General features: G+C 37.4%; 3 long non-coding RNA genes across 4 annotated transcripts; 2 read left to right on the top strand and 1 right to left on the bottom strand.

Moving 5' to 3' along the window:
- Nucleotides 1-11,557: 11,557 nt before the first annotated feature.
- LOC112200450 lies at nt 11,558-15,315 on the top strand. Its single transcript, XR_002936314.2, has 4 exons — nt 11,558-12,490; nt 13,163-13,232; nt 14,264-14,582; nt 15,109-15,315. It is a non-coding gene; the product is annotated as an uncharacterized LOC112200450 (long non-coding RNA).
- Nucleotides 15,316-15,759: 444 nt separating this feature from the next.
- Nucleotides 15,760-18,090, bottom strand: LOC121052544. Its single transcript, XR_005809402.1, has 4 exons — nt 17,836-18,090; nt 16,525-16,605; nt 16,117-16,313; nt 15,760-16,030 (listed from the first exon to the last, which is right to left on the bottom strand). It is a non-coding gene; the product is annotated as an uncharacterized LOC121052544 (long non-coding RNA).
- On the top strand, nt 16,821-20,755 carry LOC112200342. 2 transcript variants are annotated; one of them, XR_005809401.1, is made up of 3 exons: nt 16,821-16,835; nt 18,609-19,516; nt 20,521-20,755. It is a non-coding gene; the product is annotated as an uncharacterized LOC112200342 (long non-coding RNA). The 2 variants fall into 2 exon arrangements; XR_002936284.2 differs by lacking the exon at nt 16,821-16,835 and adding an exon at nt 18,259-18,476.
- Nucleotides 20,756-21,843: the final 1,088 nt, after the last annotated feature.

Below are 21,843 nucleotides of genomic sequence, written 5' to 3'. Positions count from 1 at the left end.
TTAGTAGGAATAAAACATGATAAGCCATCAACTTCAATATTCTCGAAATTAAAAGGTATCACCATGAATCCAATACCGTAGACAAGTTTAGAATAAGCATCTTGAAACTTGAACTCCTCCACTTGAAAAGGAATGGTCATTGACTTCTCCTTGGGTTGATCTTGAACACAATTTGGTGTGCAGGACATGGATATCGATGTGATGAATGAATCAGCTTCCTTGTCCTTAATGAGTTTCTCTTCAATCTTTAAAGTGGCTTCTTCGTGTTCCTTTTCACACACCTCAGGATGGTCATTCTTGATGTTCTTCCTTCCAGGCTTGATTTTAATTTTGCGCGACTCCCACCTAAATAAATATGTGTTGTCTTTGCAATAACCACCATTGACGCTATCATGCCATGGTCTTCCAAAAAGCACATTAGTGTCGTCCATATCAATCACATGACAAGTAATCTCTTGTTTATAAAATTTTCCCATAGAGACAAGAACTTTACAAACCTCTGTTACTGGTGCATATTCATCCTCTCCAAATGGAATCCAGTATGGATCACTCAGCTTCACTGTTGGTAATTGAAAATAATCCACAACTTTGTTTGCTATAAAGTTCTCTCATAGTCCATTGTCAATTATTACAGAGCATACCTTGTCTTTGATGACACATGTAGTTCGGAAGTCGTTGTAATCCGGCGGTGTGAATATCCAACGTTCCATGTTTTTTTTTGGATTGATGAGGTTGTCCTAGGGCAAATCCGTTGGCATGTTCCTCTTCAACGAAACTTTCTTTGATAGATGCTCTACGACCAGCGTCGTTGAGGTTAGTGGTAGTGAAATTCTCCCTTGGATCGTCGTCTGCTAAGGAGCGGGCGATACCCGCTCTGATACCAAATGATGCGGGAAGCGTGAACACAATAGTAAGAGGCTCCGTCAAGAGTTGAAAGCCATATAAGATGAGCTAGAATCCACTAGCAATTATGGCATAGCCGTAAGAAACATAGAGAAACTTCTCTAATATTTTGTTTTTTATTGATAACTTGAATGAAAATTACAATCTAAGAGGTGCCTTATATAGGTCACATAACATAAACCTAATACAACTAGAAAACAAAAAGAATAATTTATTATAGACTAAAACTAGAAAACCTAATTAAACCTCATTAAATAAAAATTAGAAATAAAATCCTAGATACTAAAGAATATTACGCTTGGAATCCCAATCAAGATTTTGCTCGAGAATCCTGATATATCCAAAAGAGTAATTTATGATTAATTCTATCATTAAGAAGCCTATTTGAATACCAATTTTCAATATTCAGATTATTCTTGTTAATGTGAAGACGCTTCTTTCTTTTCGAGATTTTTGGTTGAAATTCGCTAAAATCTCATCCTACATCAGATGGCAGCAGAGAAAATCAGAGAAGCATATCCAATGAAAGGTGGAGATGGCCTCAATGGCTATGCCAAGAACTCTACTTACCAGGTTCTGCTTAGTTTACCCTATATGAATTCTACTTAGTTTGCTAAATATATTAGTTCATTGTAATTTTTAGAAGCACTTGATGGATATAAGCAGTTAGTAGCTAACCCCTTATATAGTAATATGTCCTGGTGAAGAGGACTCGTCTTTGGAATCGCATATAAAAAATAAATCTAAAGAGGTCAACGAACTTTGATCTATTTGAATACAAAATCACCTTCCCAAAATAAAGAAAGTTCAGTTGTGATCTTGGGCCTGTATGCGTTTAGAAGTTCTTCTATAAGGTTTTCATTCTCTGAAAGTGCTTTTAGCGCTTTGTGAATGTGCTCCCAAACATGTCCTTCTTTTTCATATCTTTATAGGATTTGTAATTAGTTGGCTATAATATTGAGCGGGTAAGTATAAGGTGTGTTGATGTTAAATATAAATTAAATTAAATTAGTTGGTGAAACCTGTTGTACAGGTCAACAGGTTATTAACTTATAATTTGACATGTGTACTTTAACTTTTTTTTTTTTAACCATATTAAGTACTCATTAATCGTTTTATATGTAAATTGTTCAAAAACCTATAATAAAGATCGTAAATATAGTAATTACTTTGATTACAACTATAATTATCACTAAATATGTCAAATGTGGCAGTTTGTTGTAGAGTATCTCATCAATGATGAAATTTGCAAAAGAAAGGTCTCTAATTCCACAAAGAAGAACCTAATTACAAGAATAAGGACTTGAGAAATTTTAGGTCTAATATGATTATATATTTACCAGATCGACAATACATTTGTTGTCACATAGGTAAAGTGATTGCTTTTTTGGTAAATTAAATTATATTTCAAGTAAGTATCATAAATACGACCATAATTACCACTTTACACCTCAATTGTTATAATTTATAGTAAAATGCATAGCCAGAAGAGTAATTATCTCATGGATGATGAGATTTACACAAGAAAAGTATTAGTTACAAAATAGAGAACTTTATTACACAACTAAGGACTCGAGCCTCATTTACTGTATATACATAAAGTTTTACCACTTTTACAGCAATTCGTTGTCATAGCAGTAAAATAGTTCTTAGACTTGTAATATAAAAAATTACCGCAAATAAAAGCTTGAATACTACTTTTACAATAATTCTTTGTCTCATCGGTCAAATGGTTCTCAAACTTGTAATATTGAAGAATGACCACAAATACAATCTTGGTTACTGCTTTGGACCTCAATTGTCATAAAATCAGAGAAGAACATCGTCAAATAAGTAAATAACTCCTAAAGGATAGTAGTTACAACATAGACAACCTCATTACATCATAAAAGACTCATCGCCAATCTACTAATATATATGAGGTTTTACCAATATTACAACACATTCGTTGTTTTATTGGTATAGTGGTTCTGAAAACTTGTAATAGTGAAGTATTAACACTTATAACAACTAAATTACCACCTTTTAGCACAATTCCTTGTTTCATTTGTAAAATGGTTTCTCAAACATGTAATAGTGAAGTGTTAACACTAATAACAACTTGATTACCATATTTTACGACAATTTGCGGTCTTTTGGCTTAGAGCATCTTTAGCAGACTCTCTATTTTAGCTCCTTAGCTATTTTGGAGAGCATGTTTAGCTTTTTATCTATTTTAACAGCTGCACCAGACTCCTAAGTGGCTCTCCATTATAACTTTTAGCTATCTCGCTCCTAAATATAGAGAGTGAGGTGAGGCTCTCTATAATTTAAAACATTCATTTTAAGTTATTTTATGTAATTTATAAATACATTTAAACTCTTTAGTCATCATTTAAAAAATAATATAAATTCAAAATTAGCTAAAATAGAGGGCATTGATACAGACGTATTTCTAAAGTGGTTAGCCAAAATGACTTTCTAGCTATTTTAGCTAAAATTTAAGTAAAAAATGGCTAGTATTACTAAAGATGCTCTTAGACTTGGAATATTGAAACATTACCACAAATAAAACCTTTGTTACTACTTTTGACCAAAATTATCGTAAAATCAAGATAAAATGTCGTTAAATCAATAATGAACTCATGACCACAATAGCTACAAAAGATAACACAAGATAACCTGACGTGCACCGGCGGGAGTGAGGATAGTTTGCCCCATCTGCATCAGAGTAGGCGGAAAGGTATACTGGCTGATGCTGATGAGCAAAGGATAAACTATGACCAACTGTTCCTTTGACATAGCGAAGAATGCGCTTCACAGCAATAAGATGAGGAAGACGAGGTTGACTCATAAACTGAGAAACCAAGTTGACTGCAAAAGCTATATCTAGACATGTAATTGTGAGGTATTGTAAAGCACCGACGAGTGTTCGGAATTCTGTGGGATTTTCAAGTAACGCACCATCAGTGGCAGTGAGCGTATCTATGGCAGACATAGGGGTACTCATCAGCTTGGTAAGCAACATATCATGTTTAAAAAGGAGATCATGAGCATATTTGACATGATTAAGGTAAAGCCCATGAGAGAAGGTGTGAACCTGCAGACCAAGAAAGTAGTGCAGTGGCCCTAAATCTTTGATGTGAAAACCACGGGCAAGAGCATCAATGAAGCTTTGAAGAAGACGATCATTGCTACCCGTGACCACAATGTCATTAACATAAAACAAAAAATAAATAGTGTGTTGACCATGAGCAAAAATAAATAAGGAAGAGTCGGCCAAACTTTGGGTAAACCCAACAGACAACAGAAAGGATATCATCCTCTGAAACCACGCTCGAGGAGCCTGTTTAAGGCCATAAAGTGCTTTGTTGAGTTTGCAGACATGAGTGGGCCGAGATTGATCAATGAAACCAGGAGGTTGAGTCATGTAGACATCCTCCGTAAGAAAACCATGGAGAGAAGCATTCTTGACATCTAATTGATGAAGAGATCAACCACGAGACACAACAAGACTAATAACAGTATGTATTGTAACAGGTTTGATAACAGGACCGAATGTTTCATGGAAATCAATACCTTGTTGTTGGTGAAAAACTTTGGCCACAAGTCGTGCTTTAAAGCGTTCGACGGAGCCATCCGGATTCCAGTTCACTATAAAAACCCATTTGCAGCCAACAGTGTTCTGTGTGGGAGAAGAGGGAACAAAAGACCAAGTGTTGTTCTTCATCAGAGCATTGATTTCTTCAACCATAGCAGCACGCCATTCAGCCTTCTTTGAAGCTTGAGAGTAACATGTAGGTTCAACCAAGTCCACCATGGTGAGGAGAGCTTGAGGAATGGGATACCTGACTGTGCCATCACTTGGGATTCTGGGTTTTTGGGTTTTTGAGTACCATCCTGGAGGCGCGTGACCATTGGGTGTTTTGGAGGAGGATTGGAGTCAACCGGCGCCGGAGGAGGTGGAGAATTGGACAGCAGAGAAGGGTCGTCGGTGGGATGCTAATCTTGATCTGGAGCGTCAGAGGCTGACGATGTTGTGGTGGTGTGGATGGGAAGACCGTCGCTGCCGTGAGGAGAGGCAAAGTGCAGCGACGGAGCAGGAACATTGGAGGTAGGCTGCGGTCGGCAATGGTATGTGATAATCGGTGGAGATGACGGAGGAATTGGTGGAGGAGGCGCAACCAAGTCTGAGGCAGGTGATGTCGATGATTGACTTTGAACAGATGGGTTTGGCAGAGAACCTAATAACACAGTTAAGAACTCACCCCCAATTTTTAGAATACCTTTCAATTGTTTGGACAATTTTAAAAAAAATCCGTAACAAAAACTGAAGAAAAAGAAGCCATGACTAAAAAAAAAAAAAAAATTGAGTTGGTGAGTCTAACTCTACCTTTCAATTGGATCGAATTGAACGCCGAAGCTCCCAAGTCATCCTCTGCCTGGGCTCTGCTGACCGTGCCACCGACTCTGCTGCGCTGCCGACCTCGGGCTCCAGTTCGACCATGAACCCAAAAAACCTCTCGCTATTTCTTGGGTTGTTGAGGAGGAATCACCAATCGCCTCTCCAATCGTCGTCTGCAGGTTCTGGGTAAAACAACTTTGTTTCTTCTTCTCCCAATTCTCTGATATCTTACTTTCTTTCTCTTAAATTTGTTGATTCCTATCATGGTATCAAGAGCCAGGTTTGATGGGTATAGTAGTGAGCTATTAGAAAAAATGGATATTATAAGAAAAAATATTATTCTCAAATATTTGATTTAGTGACATAAATCTCTCTTTCTCATTAATTGGTAATGATTTTGAGTTCAACAAAACAAATGACTAACTAGTTGTTGTCTAATTGCAAAGTGTGTATGTGCAATTTTAGATTTTTGACTATGATTATGGAGAAGATTTTCAGTACATAGTTTTGATGATCGCCACATCATAACTCACCGTGTTTGCAAGTTGTTAAGTATTATAGATAATATCAGCACTACACGGGAGCAAAAGCATGGACAATATATGAGATTTTGGAATTGAGGAGTTTGATTGAGTTATTTGATTGTTTGAACCTATCACGTGACAAGACCGCTTCATCCAAGATATTCTCTTGATTATGATATTATATTTAATAAAGTAAAAACAAATATTGGTCTTATCTTCTTCTCAACAAAAGTTGGCTTTGGTAACTGGAGAGAATTACTGATCTCCACTGCTCTCTTAAGAAGTTAGTAAACATGCAAAATTACTTTCTCACTTGATAGTGTATGTGATCAATGATTTTCAAGTACATTATATTTCCTATTATAGACAAGAGGGGGAACATGTAGAAAACTGAACACTAACATTTAAAGGTATAGACTAAAAGAAGGGGTTTCCTAAGATCTCAATAAAGGTCCTTCAGAGCCTTCAGACTCATCTTTAGTTCTTTACTACGCGTTTGAGATGCCATTTCAGATGCATGTCCTCTTTGTAGGAACAAGAGGATTTCTCTCGTCTCCATTGCATCCTGCGCATTGTCAAACACTTTGAGAATATGACACAATGATCAACGCAAAGCAAAAATGTCTTACAATTGTTGCTATTAGAAAGAAGCATGCAATAAATTTAATTAGTATGTATGCAGATTTGTTTAAGAACATTAGCTAAACTCTGAGTAACTTTATTATCATTCCAGAAACCTTAGGAGAGGAACTGACTTTGTAATGTTCTATAGATGTCACCACACTGGAAAGTGGAAAGCATGCAAAAATATATCACTCACATCACAGCAGAGTTTACACAAAAAGTAAATGTATACCTTTAAACCAGAAGTAAATGTATAACCAAAGTAACTCGTACTAGAAAATTCATTCTGGCCTGTAAAGGAAATTTCACGAATGCTGGTTCGAAATGACCCTTGCAGACTCTATGGAACCAGAATGTCAAAATAGGTTGTGGAATGAGAATATATGTTGAAAACAGCACATCTAATGTGCTAAATAGTCCAATTACAAGGAATTGGGATACGATTAGGCCAATAATTACACGCATATGCACACGTGGCCAGAAGGCTGCACCACTCTCATTTCTGATCATAGACATTAATAATCTGGCAACAAGGGGACAAAAACAATGAGTTACTTGTAAACAATGAGATAAGCAGAGGATGATAGACCAAAATTTTGAGCCTGACTGAGATGTAGTATAACCCACCTGGTGACTATAAACCATGCAGGCAAAAGCAAAGAAGAAAAGAATAAATGGAAGAAGTAAAGGTGTGACAACATAATATACAAGCCCCAGCAACAGATATAACTGTATTCTAGGTTCATTTGTAGTAAAGGCCAAGGAACCAGGATCCATTGATTCCTCCCTATCTTGTTCTGTCTTAACCAAAAATATGTTTTTGAAGTGGTATAGAGCTAGTTGAAATTTCAATCAGCACTATCTCGACAATTCGAACTCCAACCCTGAAACTAAACCTGTAATAAAAATTTCAATGATTCTTTTACTGAAATAGACCAAATGCTGAGTGAATGAATAGAGACAAGGGAAAACTACCAGCTATTTTCTTTCTGTGAAGTTTAAGTCCAATTACTATTCATCAAATTCAAAGAAGAGTATCATTGAGTTTGCTACTTTTTTCTCTAAAGAAAAACAAACCTTTTCATGACAGATCGGAAGGATATTATGATACTAAAACATAACAAAACCATAATCCAGAGAATCAAACCTTTCCTTGCAGTGCTATCATCGTTCTAATGACATTAACCCCACAGTCCTTGCAGCGCTGTCATCGTGATATGTCCTCAAATGCTACGGCAACAGCTTCATATGGCCATTGATTCTGTTAAAACCAACCCTTGGCAAGCGAATTGTATTTATTTTTTTATTGCACTAGTTCTCGAAACAAATCATTCCTGATGTGATGATCAAGCCTAGAGAGGCGCAAGCAGTAGCTTCTAGGTCGAAGCTGAGCCGATACGATAATCGAGCAGGTTGGCTTAAGTGTATCCTCTCTCTCTCTCTCTCTCTCTATATATATATATATATATATATATATATATTGTGATGCTTCAATCGAGAAGGCAACCTTTCTCAATGCATTTCCTCCTCCCTCTTCCCTTCCGTTTCTCCTCTTCTAAAAGTTTACTAGGACTAGAGAAAGACGACAAAAGATTAAAGATTATACCTGCTAACGGGTAAGCAGGTTACCAAAGTCGAATATTCCAGATCGTTAGATTTATTCCACATTTTAATTATATCCGACGACCTAAAATATTTTAAAAAGTTAGTGTATGTCATACATTAACATATACTTGAATTTTCCCTTATCACGTCCCACTTAGCCACTACTAAGTCATGAACCGTAAAACCTAACACCACAAAGACAGCTTCAAGTTCAGTTCCTAGGCTTTAAATCAAATCACTAATCTTTGCTTTCCATCTTCGACATGCATATACAAAACAATCACCAACATCCCCTATACGAAACATCAAACAGCACACCCACATAGTGTCCAAATCAAAATTGTGAGAACATAGCAACCTTTACCTACATTCCTTATAGTACTAACTATCGCATAATTCAAAAAAGCTCTGGACTTTGAAAACAGAAACACAAAACAAAAGAACCCAGAACCACCTGGCGTAACAGGTTGCAAACATCTGTCTTGGGGGCAACTGCGCAAAATACCAGGAAAAATGCAGAGCAAAACCGTCAGGTCACTATTCATTTCATTTGTCTTTTAGGGAAATGGACAGTACCACCATCGGAGGTTTAGTATAACTTCATACTTTTTTTCCTCTAAAACATAAAACAATTTTCCACAAGAGATCTCATGTGTCAATAAAGACTAGTATAATGGCCATGTAAAAAAATCTCTTAACAAAAAAAAATCAGAAAAATTGGGTGTTAATTGAAAAAGTAATTAGGCTGGGCTTCAACTTTTGCTCAGAAGCGAGGCCCCGTAGGGCAAGTATAAAAGAAGTGCCACCGATGGTAGATAGAGATAGAGATAGTGGCGAACACTAAAGGGTTTTTGTCCATTTACCCAATTTCTAGGGATTTTTTTCCCACTTACTCCATTAATTTTTTTTAATTTCTCCTTATCCAAAACACTCTAAGGAAGTCATCCCTAATACCCCATTAAGTTTTTTTGTTTTTTAAGGCTATTTTACCCTCACTCTTTTGTTACTTAGAGAGAGAGAGAGAGAATGGAAGAGAGAGAAACCATAGGAGACTTCGCCGGAGCCCCGTCACCAGCAGCCGGATTCTGGTCACCGGTTGCAGCCAACTTTGGCCTGAATCTGGTCACCAGCCGCTGCCCACCGAACTTTTCTGGAAACCTCGCCGAAGGTTCCCAAAGAGGTTGTCGGAGATTTCATAGGTTGCCGGAAAGGTTTATTGCCCCCAGTAAACGTGTATTGCCCCTCAATAGAGGGGCAATAAACCTCTATTGCCCCCCAATATATAGAACTTTCGGTAGTTGGAATGAGAACTAATCTTCCTAAAATCAGACAAATAAAACTTTGATTAAAGAAAAAAAAGAAGAGATTATATCAATTCAAAACGTTAATTGCCCTCAAATAGACGTCTATTGCCCCCCAATAGACATTCAAAACGTCATAGGTCGCCGAAAAGGTTTATTGCCCCCAATAGACGTCTATTGCCCCACAAAAAAAAAATCTGATTTGGGCACCCAGAAATGCTCTGGGCACCAAATTGGAGCAAATCCACCAAAAATAAAGTCGGATCTTGGGTGCAACTGAGGGATCCCTGTCTTTGTCATTGTCAGAGAGACCGTTCCCATCGAAACAAGGCGACGTGGTGACAGAGCCTAGAATCAGAGATCTTCTTCGCGTGGCGGCGAAGCTTCAGAGCATGAGCAAGGAGACGTGGCTGGGAAGAATAGTGAGCGAGACAGCTTGGGTCGAGCTCTGGAGCTGGAGGAGAGAGAGAGATCGCCTGGGTCGATCGCCGGAGCTGGAGAAGGGAGAGAGAGAGAGAAACGACCTGGGTCGATCACGGGATCACGGGAGCTGGAGGAGAGAGAGAGAGAGAGAGAGAGAGAGAGAGAGAGCCTAAGTCGATCGCTGGAGCTGGAGGAGAAAGGGAGACGGCCTGGGTCTGCCGGAATCATGTTGGAGTGAAGAGAGAGAGGAGAGAGAGTCTGCAGGCTGCAGCACGATGGAGAGAGAGATGAGATTGTGTGGCTTTAGATGTAGTTGTTTAATTAGGTTTAGGGTAAATTTGTCATTTTCTTCTAAATTGAGTTAGTGAGAATAAAAATCTGTTGCTGGGGTAAAGTGAGATAAATTTGGCCTGCTCCCAACCCTAAAATCCCTAAGCTTTTACTGCAGAGACGCAATGGTTTCGGTGAATACTGTTATGGTGATGATCGGCGCTGGAGGTGTCGGAATGACTATGTATTTGTCGTGTGAAGAACTCTGTCGTATTGTGAAGAACTCTGCGTCCAGTCAACAACAACACGTCGCCTCACTAAGCCAGACAAGGCGCACCTAACGTGCAAGCCGGGATAAAGCCCACCTAAATCTACCACAGAATGGCAGAAATTTATTTTAAAAATAAACCTACAAGGACTGAAATAATATCGAGGAGTTTTAAATACACACCCCTATTTTCTTAATACACACCCCATACTCAATACATCACTTATTTAATTTTTCATTCTAATATTAGACTAAATACACAACCCAAATGACCTAAAATACCCTTAATCTCTAAAACCATGAAATATCCTATTATTCGACTATATTAAGATTATTATTTAATATGAGTATTATATATTAGTATATTGAGATTTCATAATTTTCTTTTACATATTTTCTTATATTTTTTGCTGGAAATTTTGGCCTATCCCAACTCCATTACGACATCAATAAATTGGAATTTGAAAATATAAAATTTCGAACATTTGCAAGTCCTTCAAAATTTAAACTTTCAATATTGTCTGCAAAATTTACACTTTTAAAAAAAAAAAAACCAAATGCTTTGCTTTCTTACTGTACTCACTCTCACAACTTACTGGCTACCACCTCCAAAATGACGGTGAATCTCAATGAGATAGCTCTCGAGATCACGTTGAATTGTATTCAATACAAGATGAAGAATACATATCTCAACTGAAGATTGTTGAACAAGGTCGACTTCAAATTCATGTCCATTGTCGAAATTCAAGTGATGAAGTGCGCGCGGAGAAGAAAGATGTATTGCAATGTATAGGATTTAGAAAAAGAGATATAAAAGTGCGCGATTCAATTTTTTTGTTCTAATACATAGATGTCTATTTTGGTCATTTAACTTACTTATAAAATCTAATTTGAAATATAAAATAATAGGGATGTATATTAAGTAGTTAGGGGTGTGTATTTAAAATTTCTCAACAATATCTAATATTAGAACACAAGGTAAAAAAATCGCCTATAGTAACCAAAAAAATTAGAAAAATCTCTTTGTTAATTAAAAAAGTAATTCGGCTGGGCTGCAGCTTCTGCTCAGAAGCGAGGCCCCGTTGGGCAAGTATAAAATAAGAGCTACCGATGGGGAGATAGAGATAGCGGCGAACCCTAAAATTCCTAAAGCTTTTTCTGCAGAGACGCAATGGTTTCGGCGAATACTGTTATGGTGATGATCGGCGCTGGAGGTTTCGGAATAACTATGTATTTGTCGTGTGAAGAACTTTGTCGTATCGTGAAGAGGAGAGTAGAGAAAATAAGGGCAAAAGCACCATCCCCCTCTGTCAATGTGATACCCCCTTTTTATTTTATTCTTCTTTTTTATGTGAAACAAATTGTAGTGGTTCCGGGTTTTGAGCATTGAATTAGGGGGAGTAGTACTTTTGTCGTGTGTAGGTAGTGATGGTGGGGGTTCTCTCTCTGACAATCAGCTTTCTCTCTCTCGTCCGAAAGCACGAAACCAAGAGCAAAAGCTCTCCGATCTTTTCCTTCCTCCAACGGTCATCAATCGACGCCAAACAACCTTCTGTGGCTTCGTCTCAGCCTTGCGAAGCTACCTGCGGCGGTCTTGGGTCACGGCACAGCCGGAAGCGGCGGCGAAGAGGCCGGGTTCGTCCAGCCCCGATTTGGATTCCAAACATGGTAGCTCGAGCTACCGATCACGAGACCTTCTCAAACTCCATCCACAGGTTCGTATCAACCATCTGAAACTCCCAGAAGCACCATTGAATGGCGGCGCTGTCGCTGGAGGCGGCTGGGGCTCACAACCCCGATCGGAGCGAACAACGGAGCAAAGAGTCCTGATATCTCGAGCTACAGGACGTCGTTTTGAGTGTTTCTTGGACTGGTGAACTCATAATGAGGATCTGAACAAGTTTATAGAAGGGATCGAGGCCTAAAATTGAAGTTTTTACGTCGGAATTCAAGCTCGCCGGATTCTGGAAATTTTCCGGCTACCGAAGCTTTCGATCAAGATATCTCGAGCTGTAGAGCTTCGTTTTGAGTGATTCTTGAACCAGTGAGTTGGCCTTGATGTTCTTAAAAACTCTCCAGAAGGAATCGAGGCCAAAAGATGAAGTTTTTACGTGGAAAAATCGGTTGGACGGTTTCTGCAAATTTCGCCGGTTTCTGAAAATTTTTCCGGCCATCACGACTGTTTTAGGTAATTTCTCCTACTTCCGTTCATTTTCAGACTTTGTGCTAGTTATGAAAGTTATTAAGCTTGATGAGATGAAGAGGAGCAGCCCAGCCCCGACACCATTGGCGGTGGTCGGCGGCGGCTCTGTCCAAACTCCGGCGGCCATTTTCCGGCCACCTCCGGGGGTCAAAAATGTGATTTCTTTACAGTTTTAGATTCTACGTTTCAATACAATTGTTTGCATATATTATATGCATTTTTTGGATATCGTATGATTTAGTTATGAATTTTACGGTTTTTAATTAATTTCGATGGTTCGATTAATGATCTGTGAAGATCGGACCATCCGATGGACTTGTAGTTTTGATATGTTGATCGTACGACTGTCCCAGTGACCATGTGTGGTCATGGTCGAAGATCCGACCGTTGGATCTTCGTATAATTGCTAATTAGTGATTCGGAGTGCGATTCGTGAGAATCTGACCGTCGGATTTTCATAAAATTTTGTGGAGATGTTTATAAGGACGATTCAGGAAGATCCGACCGTTGGATCTTCGTGATAAATTAGGAGGATGATCCTAAGGGCGATCCGTGAGGATCCGACCGTTGGATCATCATATATTTTCGATCTGATCGTTGGATCGTCGTTTAATTTTGTTTATGAGTTGTTGACTAAGTAAAGATCATGTTGATTAGGTGATTGACGGTCTTCCTTGGTGGGCGGTTTGGTGTGTATTGTGAAATTGAAGACGCAGCGGGATTAGAGGTGAGTAAACCTCACGTGGTTCATATTACGAACCGAGTACTTTTAATTAATTTATTTTCTGTGGTAATTGTGTGAAAATATTTATGGAATAAATATTTATTTTAAAAGCATATGGACTTGATCAACTACGGTCCATAGGTAAGTAAAATGTATTTAAACTATAAAAGTGAATTTCTCGGTTTTCACTATGTGTGGTTTATAGTTGGTATTAGCGGTCATCCCTGAGCGGATGATTACGTATATATATATATTTACGTGGAATACATATATTGGTTGACGTGTGATTGGTGTGGTGATATGATTGAGAATGGATTGGTGATTTTGGAATTATATTTTTAGTACATATTTACACAATAATAGTACGTATCATGGAATTATTGATCATATTGTGTGAAAGAATATAGGGTACTCGATTTTAGATTTAGGGTCGATGTAGTGACCAGTATGAGGGTATAGGATGCTCTAATCAGTGGATGATGGGCTACGATACGGTTAGAGCTCTAGTCTGTCAGTCACCGTGTATGTATAAATACGCTTTCGGGTTTTGAGAAGAAAGATGTGAGTTTAGATTCCGTATTAATCATCGGTGATTTAGAGTTGGTGATTTTAGTGACTGACATGTGGGAGTACCTGTGTGGTGAAATGCTCCCCGTGTGGTGATATGTAGGAGTACCTGTGTGGTGAAATGCTCCCCGTGTGGTGATATGTAGGAGTACCGTGTGGTGATATATGGGAGTACCTGTGTGGTGATATGTGGGAATGACCACATGCAATGGGAATAATTGTAGGTTGTGAGAAAGACCACTTAGGTGATATTGAGGTTAGGGGACTGTGAGAATGTATTCCTTGTGGTTTTTTCATGAGTGGTTTGATGTCTCTTTGCAGACGTAATACTGTTGAGTTTTTACTTGAACTGTAAGAATTGTAATTTAATAAATCAACAGTTCCTTCTTGTTTACTCACGAGCTTTGCAAAAAGCTTACCGGGTTTTGTGTTGTTGCAATTCCCGGTACACTATTCAAACGGTGTAGCGGGTAATCCTACAGGACTGAAGAAACAGGAAGGCGATCGAGCTGTGTAGAGTAGCTGCATGTGATACTCTGAATTTCTATTGAGAGGTTTGTTATGCTCATTTAGAGCTTTACAATCTTACTTGTATGAGTGAGTTGTAATAATTAACTCGAGGTTTTCGAGATTTGAATTTTGAGTGGCTTGTGGTGTGATTACTCAGAGAAAAAAAGTCAGAAAGTTTATTTGTAATAGCTATTATTCACGTTTCGGATTTGAATTGGTTATTCAAAATTCGGGGCGTGACAGTCAACCAACAGTCACCGTCTGCTGTGAAGCCGTGTAAGAATTCGCTATTTTCGTATACTTGTTAAAGATTTACAGATACATGTTGTTAATTTTATTTCCACAAATACAAATTCGTTTGCTTTATCTTTTAGTTTGGTGTTATAATCCTTCCGTATTTGCTAGATTCCTTGATATGAATTTTAATCCATGTAAGAATTCTCTCTTTTTCGTTTCCTTGTTAAGGATTTACAGATACATGTTTTTAATTTTAGATCTACAAATACAAATTTGTTTGTTATCTTTAGATACCAATTCCTGAAGTATTCATATATTAATTCCAAAAAAAAAAAAAACCAAATTGTTGTCTATGTTAACATGATCACAACGAAATTCTGCTGCTTGTTTATTACTATTCATGTTTTTTTTTCCTGGTTCATTTTTGAAATCTGATTCTAGTGGATAAGAAGCTAGTGAATTTCTAATTAGCTAGCTGCGGTATGCTATTCATCTTCTTCTTCTTCCTCGTTAACCAATGATATAGCATTATAATTTTAACATTTGTAACCTTTCATGCTGACAGGAATGATGCTCCATAACAAGGAGTCGAGAAGTCTCATGTGCAGAGTTATGATTAGTTAGCATGAGTGTTGGGTGTGTGTGTCGTGGATGTCTTTTGGTTCTCGAAACTCAAAACAATGTTTTTATTTATTATTATTGTATAAACTCAAAAATATGAGGCTTGATTCTCTTTTCCTGACATTGTTATATTAATGATAATTAGTGATTATTATTAGTAAACATCGTTCGTTAACCAAGTAAGCAGCAATAATGATGGCATTGGCAATTTCAAAATCCGTGTATTGTGGGATTTTGTTCTTTCTTGTGAAGATAAATGCTCCCTTTTTTGCCTACCTACAGGCAGGATTTATTACTGTGTATAAGAACATTGCTCCCAGCATGAAAAAGTTTCGCTTCAGAGGGCATAGACTCGAGCCATCAGTTTCTAGAACCAGGTCACCCTTCCATACCAGCTCATCTGAAAAATCAATGGTTCATCAAGTATAAATTGTTTCGGAACCATCGGACAGAGTGTAATGTTGGTTCATGAACTTACGAGCTCAGGACTCCGAGGCAAACCATTAGCAATGCTTGTTTTCTAAAAGGAGTAACCATGAACTTTGTCCAAATGTAGCAATTTGTCTATAACTTATTTCTATCATATTATAATTGCATACTCCATTTCTCTATCAAATACCTTAATTTGGAAAACATAGTTTACATCAGTTCCAAGGTTTCTGTATCATCAGGTTGCTCTCTTATCTCCATCTCTAGGTAGAGCTTCAGTGTCAACCGACCAAGTTCGTTAGCTAACAAATTTACAGCTTGCTCATAAAATCATTCAGGAATCTCACAGATTTCTCTCATGTGGTTCAAGCCATGGAGAAAAAGTCAAAGAACTCCTTTTCTGTGTCAAATTTCAAGCTTGCGCCAGCTTTTGTCCCCTGCAACCGAAAGATCCTAACATTAAGTCAACTCCGAAACATATACAAGTCTAAAGAAAATGCCCCAAAACGATCAGGTTTGTTACCCGTTTACCGTGGCTGGAAACAGCCCCGTATTGTCAACCTAGAATCGTTTAGATTCTGCCAGTAACCTCGACCTGCAATTTGGATATCAGAAGCCTAGCAAGTTTTATAGTCAATTTCTCACCAAATGAACCTCCTATTCAGCACATCATTCCCTGTCCAACTTTAGTCCGAATGCATATATTTCCGGCGGGTAGACCTACCAAAAAGGAAAACAAAGCATATATAGACACTAAAAAATTGCATAAAAGCACAGACCATCAAACCAATTTGAGAAAAGATGTACAATTTTACAACTATATAAGTTCCTATAAGACTACAATAATTCTGGTATGGAATGAAAATTTTTGATAATAAAAGATGTTAAAATTTGGCGATATTAAAAGAAAATGGTAAGAGATATGAAAAACCTTAAAATCTATGTGGTGTCGCAGCTCTCGTCCAGGATATGTATAAAGCCCGAAATCTGGCGTCGATACATAATCAGTACCCTGTTCACATGTTCGTGTAAAGAAGGTAATGCAAAAGGAATGTACGTCATGACAAATGTACAATAGAATACCAATGAATAGATGCGGAACACGAATAATCAAATAATTCATTTGCAGAAGTCGAACGAGTCGGTGCTCAAACAAATACATTCATATATCTACTTTTGCAGCCTTCTGACTCGACACAAATCAAATGCTACTTAAGACTATCACCACCGAGGCACTGACCAGTAAGTCTAATGTCAATTCAATTCCTGATACCACTCATATACACTGGCAGATGTAAAGTACAAAAATTATCAAAAGAAGAGGTTAGAATAAACCATGTTTTCTCCTCAATGTGTAACAAAAAGTCGAAAACCAAACCCTCCCTTAGGAACTTCATAATCTTTAGATTTACATACTTCGGTAAGAAACCTTTATGACTGAAACACAGACCAAAGCAAGTCAGTCTTTCAAAATTAAAACCAGGAACTCGTCTGTCCAACAGAAAATAACAGAAATGGTATCAAACTTGAGATCGAATACAATGACAAGGACAAATGGCTAATAACTGCGAGCAGTGAAGTTGCAGCCAAACCAAGTTGGACCACTAAGGAATTACCATTAACAAAGAATCATGCATTTCTCAGAACAGAAAGCCCAATATGAAGATATAATCTTAGACTGATTTCTGATTACAGCTTAAAGTAACTAAGGAAGTTTCCCACTTTGATTATCCTTTGACGATGGAAGCATGAATCTTGAAACTACGTGATCAATAGTATGATTACTAACATAACACTTGTGCTTGACAATGTACATTTGGTAAAACACACATAAAACAGATTAAAAGATTAAGCTAAGGGCATCTCCAAGAGACTAGTTATTTCAATAAAAAGTTATAAATTTAGCTAATTTGAGATAGTTTAGCACTCCAGCAGAATAGCTATATGAAAGTCAAATTTAGCTTTTGCTAAAATCTCTAGCTAAATTTAGCTAGGGAGGAGAGAGAAAATAACGAAAAGCTAAACACTCCACGTTCAATTTTTTTAGTTTAGCTAACACTGCTGGAGGAAAAGCTAGAAATTTACTACCTAAATTTAACTTTTAGATGATTTAGCTAAAAAAATAGCTTTTACTGTTGGAGATGCTCTAAGTTAATACATCCTTTGTATCCATTACAAGCCCGTATCAGAACAGAATCCACCAAACACACAAATCAAAACTAAGGCATGTATGCTCACTTACATGGTCTTGCATTGACTTTCCAATGTTTGGTAGCCTTTAACTTGGTCGTGACTTTGTATTTTGAATGGCAACCTCTCTACAATTGGTAAAGCGTTGTAATAGCTAAGAAATCTGGGATCATTGCCCAAGTAGGCAGCAATAATGATGGCATTGGAAATTGCATGATTGTGGGAGACTAATAGAATCACTGATGTCCCGCTCTACAATCCTGTCCACAGGAAACCAAAGGTTAGGAGGGTGATCGGGGGTGCCGGTTTCAAACCCTCCGATGCCTAAGTTAGATACCGGTACATATACAAACAGTTTTTACGGAAAGAATAGAGATTTGGACTTACTTGATTTGAAAGTATTTGACCCTTTTATAGTAAGAAGTGGTAGTTCAGTTCACCTTGAGTCCGATGTGGAACGGTTTGTAAACCATCCCATATTAGGAGTGACTGCTTAGCCCGACCACTGCTTGATGGCAGCGTTGGGCATGGTCGGCAATTATTGCCTCTGACAATGGTTCCGGAAAGCCATCTGGTGGTCGATAGTGAGTACTTACCAGTAGCTGGGCATGTCTAATGTCTGGTGTAAACACGTCCCTCAAGTCCCCGGTCAAGAATTCTCTTAAGTGGGGAGTTTGTCTCATTAAGCGACCGGTAAGTACCTCTGGTGGTCACCTGGATGTGCCTGATAGGAGCATAAAATGAGACAACTATAATGTGAAATCCTATACATTTTTCTTAGCTATTTCCTTTAAAAAGTCTATTTTAACTCTGTTTTCTTTTTAGATATAGTTCGTGAAGTGATTCAAGATTAATAGGAACCTAAAGGGAGCAAAGAAGCCATGAACCATGACGTACTGATACAAAGGACTAACTTTGATCACCCTTTGGCAAGAAATTACAAGAGAAGTTCATGGAAATCGCTGTGCAAGACAGTTGCTGCAAAGCAGAAAACTGCAGTTTCAAAATCAGCTTTTCGGGAACAGTTTTGGGGAGCGTTTCTTGCATTCTTCCAACTACATCTTTGCAAATAGAGCCATAATCCTAAATATATGATGTTTTCAACATGAATGAAAGAACTAGTCAGAAGCGTTAATGAGGCAGCAGGAAATCAAGCTCAAAACAGGTTTCCTAAGAAGGCAGAAACGGTCAGCTTTTCAAGAAGCTTTTTGGGAGATCTTTTCCGGCAAATTACTGAAGTTTTTTAGAAGTTTATTGATTATTCTAGACAACATGATGTCATAGATCATGGATAATCAAGAACCATCTGCTGGAAGCACGGCAATATCAAGTCAATCCTTGTCTTATAATGGCCATGTAAAAAAATCTCTTAACCAAAAAACAATCAGAAAAATCAGGTGTTAATTGAAAAAGTAATTGGTCTGGGCTTCAGCTTCTGCTCAGAAGCGAGGCCCCGTAGGGCAAGTATAAAAGAAGAGCCACCGATGGAAGCTAGAGATAGAGATAGCGGCGAACCCTAAAATCCCTAAGCTTTTTCTGCAGAGACGCAATGGTTTCGGTGAATGGTGTTATGGCGATGATCGGCGCTGCAGGCGCCGGAATGACTCTGTATTTGACGTGTGAAGAAATCTGTCGTATCGTGAAGACGAGAGCAGAGAAAAGAGCAGAGAAAAGAAGGGCAACAGCACCATCCCCCTTTGTCAACCTACAGTCACCGTCTGCTGTGAAGCCATGTAAGAATTCTCTCTTTTCGTATCCTTGTTAAAGATTTACAGATACATGTTGTTAATTTTAGATGTACAAATACAAATTTATTTGCTTTCTCTTTTAGTTCGGTGTTATAATCCTTCAGTATTCATATTCCTTGATATGAATTTTAATCCATGTAAGAATTCTCTCTTTTCGTATCGTTGTTAAAGAATTACAGATACATGTTGTTAATTTTATTTCTACAAATTAGTTTGCTTTATCTTTTAGTTTGGTGTTATAATCCTTCAGTATTCATATATTTGCTAGATTCCTTGATATGAATTTTAATCCATGTAAGAATTCTCTCTTTTTCGTTTCCTTGTTAAAGATTTACAGATACATGTTTTTAATTTTAGATCTACAAACACAAGTTTGTTGGTTATCTTTAGATAAAAATTCCTGAAGTATTCATATATTAATTCCAAAAAAAACAAAAAAACTCCCTATTTCAAACTATTCGATCTCACCGATGTTGTACTTAATACTCTCTGAATTTACCTGTTGTATGATTGAATGGATGGCTATTATGTTCTGTTTTGGTTGTCCTTAGAATTGTAAATTAGGTATTAGCTGCATCTTAGCTCATCTGTTTGTAGGCTGCTTGTTAGCTGTTGCAGTCCTTGTTTTGGTTCCCTCCTTTTCTTTTTCACTCTTTTTACCGTTGTTTGCATCAACTCAAGCTCTCATCTCTATTTCGAAATTCTTGGTCTTGAATTTATCACAATGTCTTTCACTTTTATCCTTGGACACAGCAAGACCAAAACTGTTGTCTATGTTAACATTATCACAATGAAATTCTGCTGCTTGTTTATTACTATTCATGTTTTTTTTTTCTTCCCTGGTTCAATTTTGAAATCTGATTCGAATGGATAAGAAGCTAGTGAATTTCTAATTAGCTAGCTGCGGTATGCTATTCATCTTCTTCTTCTTCCGTTATCCAATGATAGAGCATTATAATTTTAACATTTATAACCTTTCATGCTGACAGGAATGATGCTCCATAACAAGGAGTCGAGAAGTCTCATGTGCAGAGTTATGATTAGTTAGCATGAGTGTTGGGTGTGTGTGTCGTGGATGTCTTTTGGTTCTCGAAACTCAAAACTATGTTTTTATTTATTATTATTGTATAAACTCAAAAGTATGAGGCTTGATTCTCTTTTCCTGACATTGTTATATTAATGATAATTAGTGATTATGATTAGTAAACATCGTTCGTTAACCAAGTAAGCAGCAATAATGATGGCATTGCCAATTTCAAAATCCGTGTATTGTGGGATTTTGTTCTTTCTTGTGAAGAGAAATGCTCCCGTTTTTGCCTACCTACAGGCAGGATTTATTACTGTGTATAAGAACATTGCTCCCAGCATGAAAAAGTTTCGCTTCAGAGGGCATAGACTCGAGCCATCAGTTTCTAGAAATTGAACCACTTAGTAGACAGTGTGCTTCATATGTGTAGATCTAAAGTTGTAAATGGTACTCTAAAGCATGTAGATCTTGTTGTCAGAACTTTGTATTCAGGTATGGATGCCGTAGCTATGATTTAACTATTTAACAAATTGTGCTATGTAATTTTCTCTATACAGATATTTTACAGATAAGATCTGAAACAACTTGTTTTTTCTCCACGAGTATTGTATATTTGTTAGTTTAGTTTTGATCTCGACTTTCTTGCCAAAAAAAAAAAAGAATGTATCCCCAGGCACGTGCATTCTGATCCTTCAAAAGGCATGTATATGAGTTTTATATGTTTGCAGTTTTGCAATCGGTGACGTGCATGACACTCATCATCCTTTTCATTTTTTTATTTTTTATAGTTTCAGATGATCGAATTTGTAATAATCAAGTTCCATAATTATGTAATAACAATGTCTAGAAGAGAGTGAGATAAACGTGATCTGAAGTTGAGGATTATAAAAAATCTGTAACAGCAAACACAAGTCATATAAAAGTAGTTCATTTGTTAGCTCTTTCTTTGTAAGTGTCTTAATTTGTTATTTGCTGCAGAGTACGTTTACTTTACCCGCTGAAAGGTAGGGAAGACAAAGTCTATTAGCCTCAAGCAGATCAAGGAGTGTCCGTGCACGAAACTACATTTATCTTTTCATGTTTCTGTAGAAAGTGATTTTCATTGTGTTGATGTTTACAATTGTACACATACATAGCAGTAATAAACTGCTGTTACAATACAGGCATTAAACTATATTTACAGCTAGAATATAACTGATAAGCAATTATAGTTCAGTATCAAAACAGCCTATGAACAGATCAATGGAGAAGAATTAGATGACTTGATTTCAGGAGAAGATTTAGT

The sequence above is a fragment of the Rosa chinensis genome, chromosome 4 (genome assembly GCF_002994745.2).
Source record: "Rosa chinensis cultivar Old Blush chromosome 4, RchiOBHm-V2, whole genome shotgun sequence".
NCBI lineage: Eukaryota > Viridiplantae > Streptophyta > Magnoliopsida > Rosales > Rosaceae > Rosa > Rosa chinensis.
Note: the sequence above shows the minus strand (reverse complement) of the source record. Positions and strands in the feature narration are given on the sequence as shown.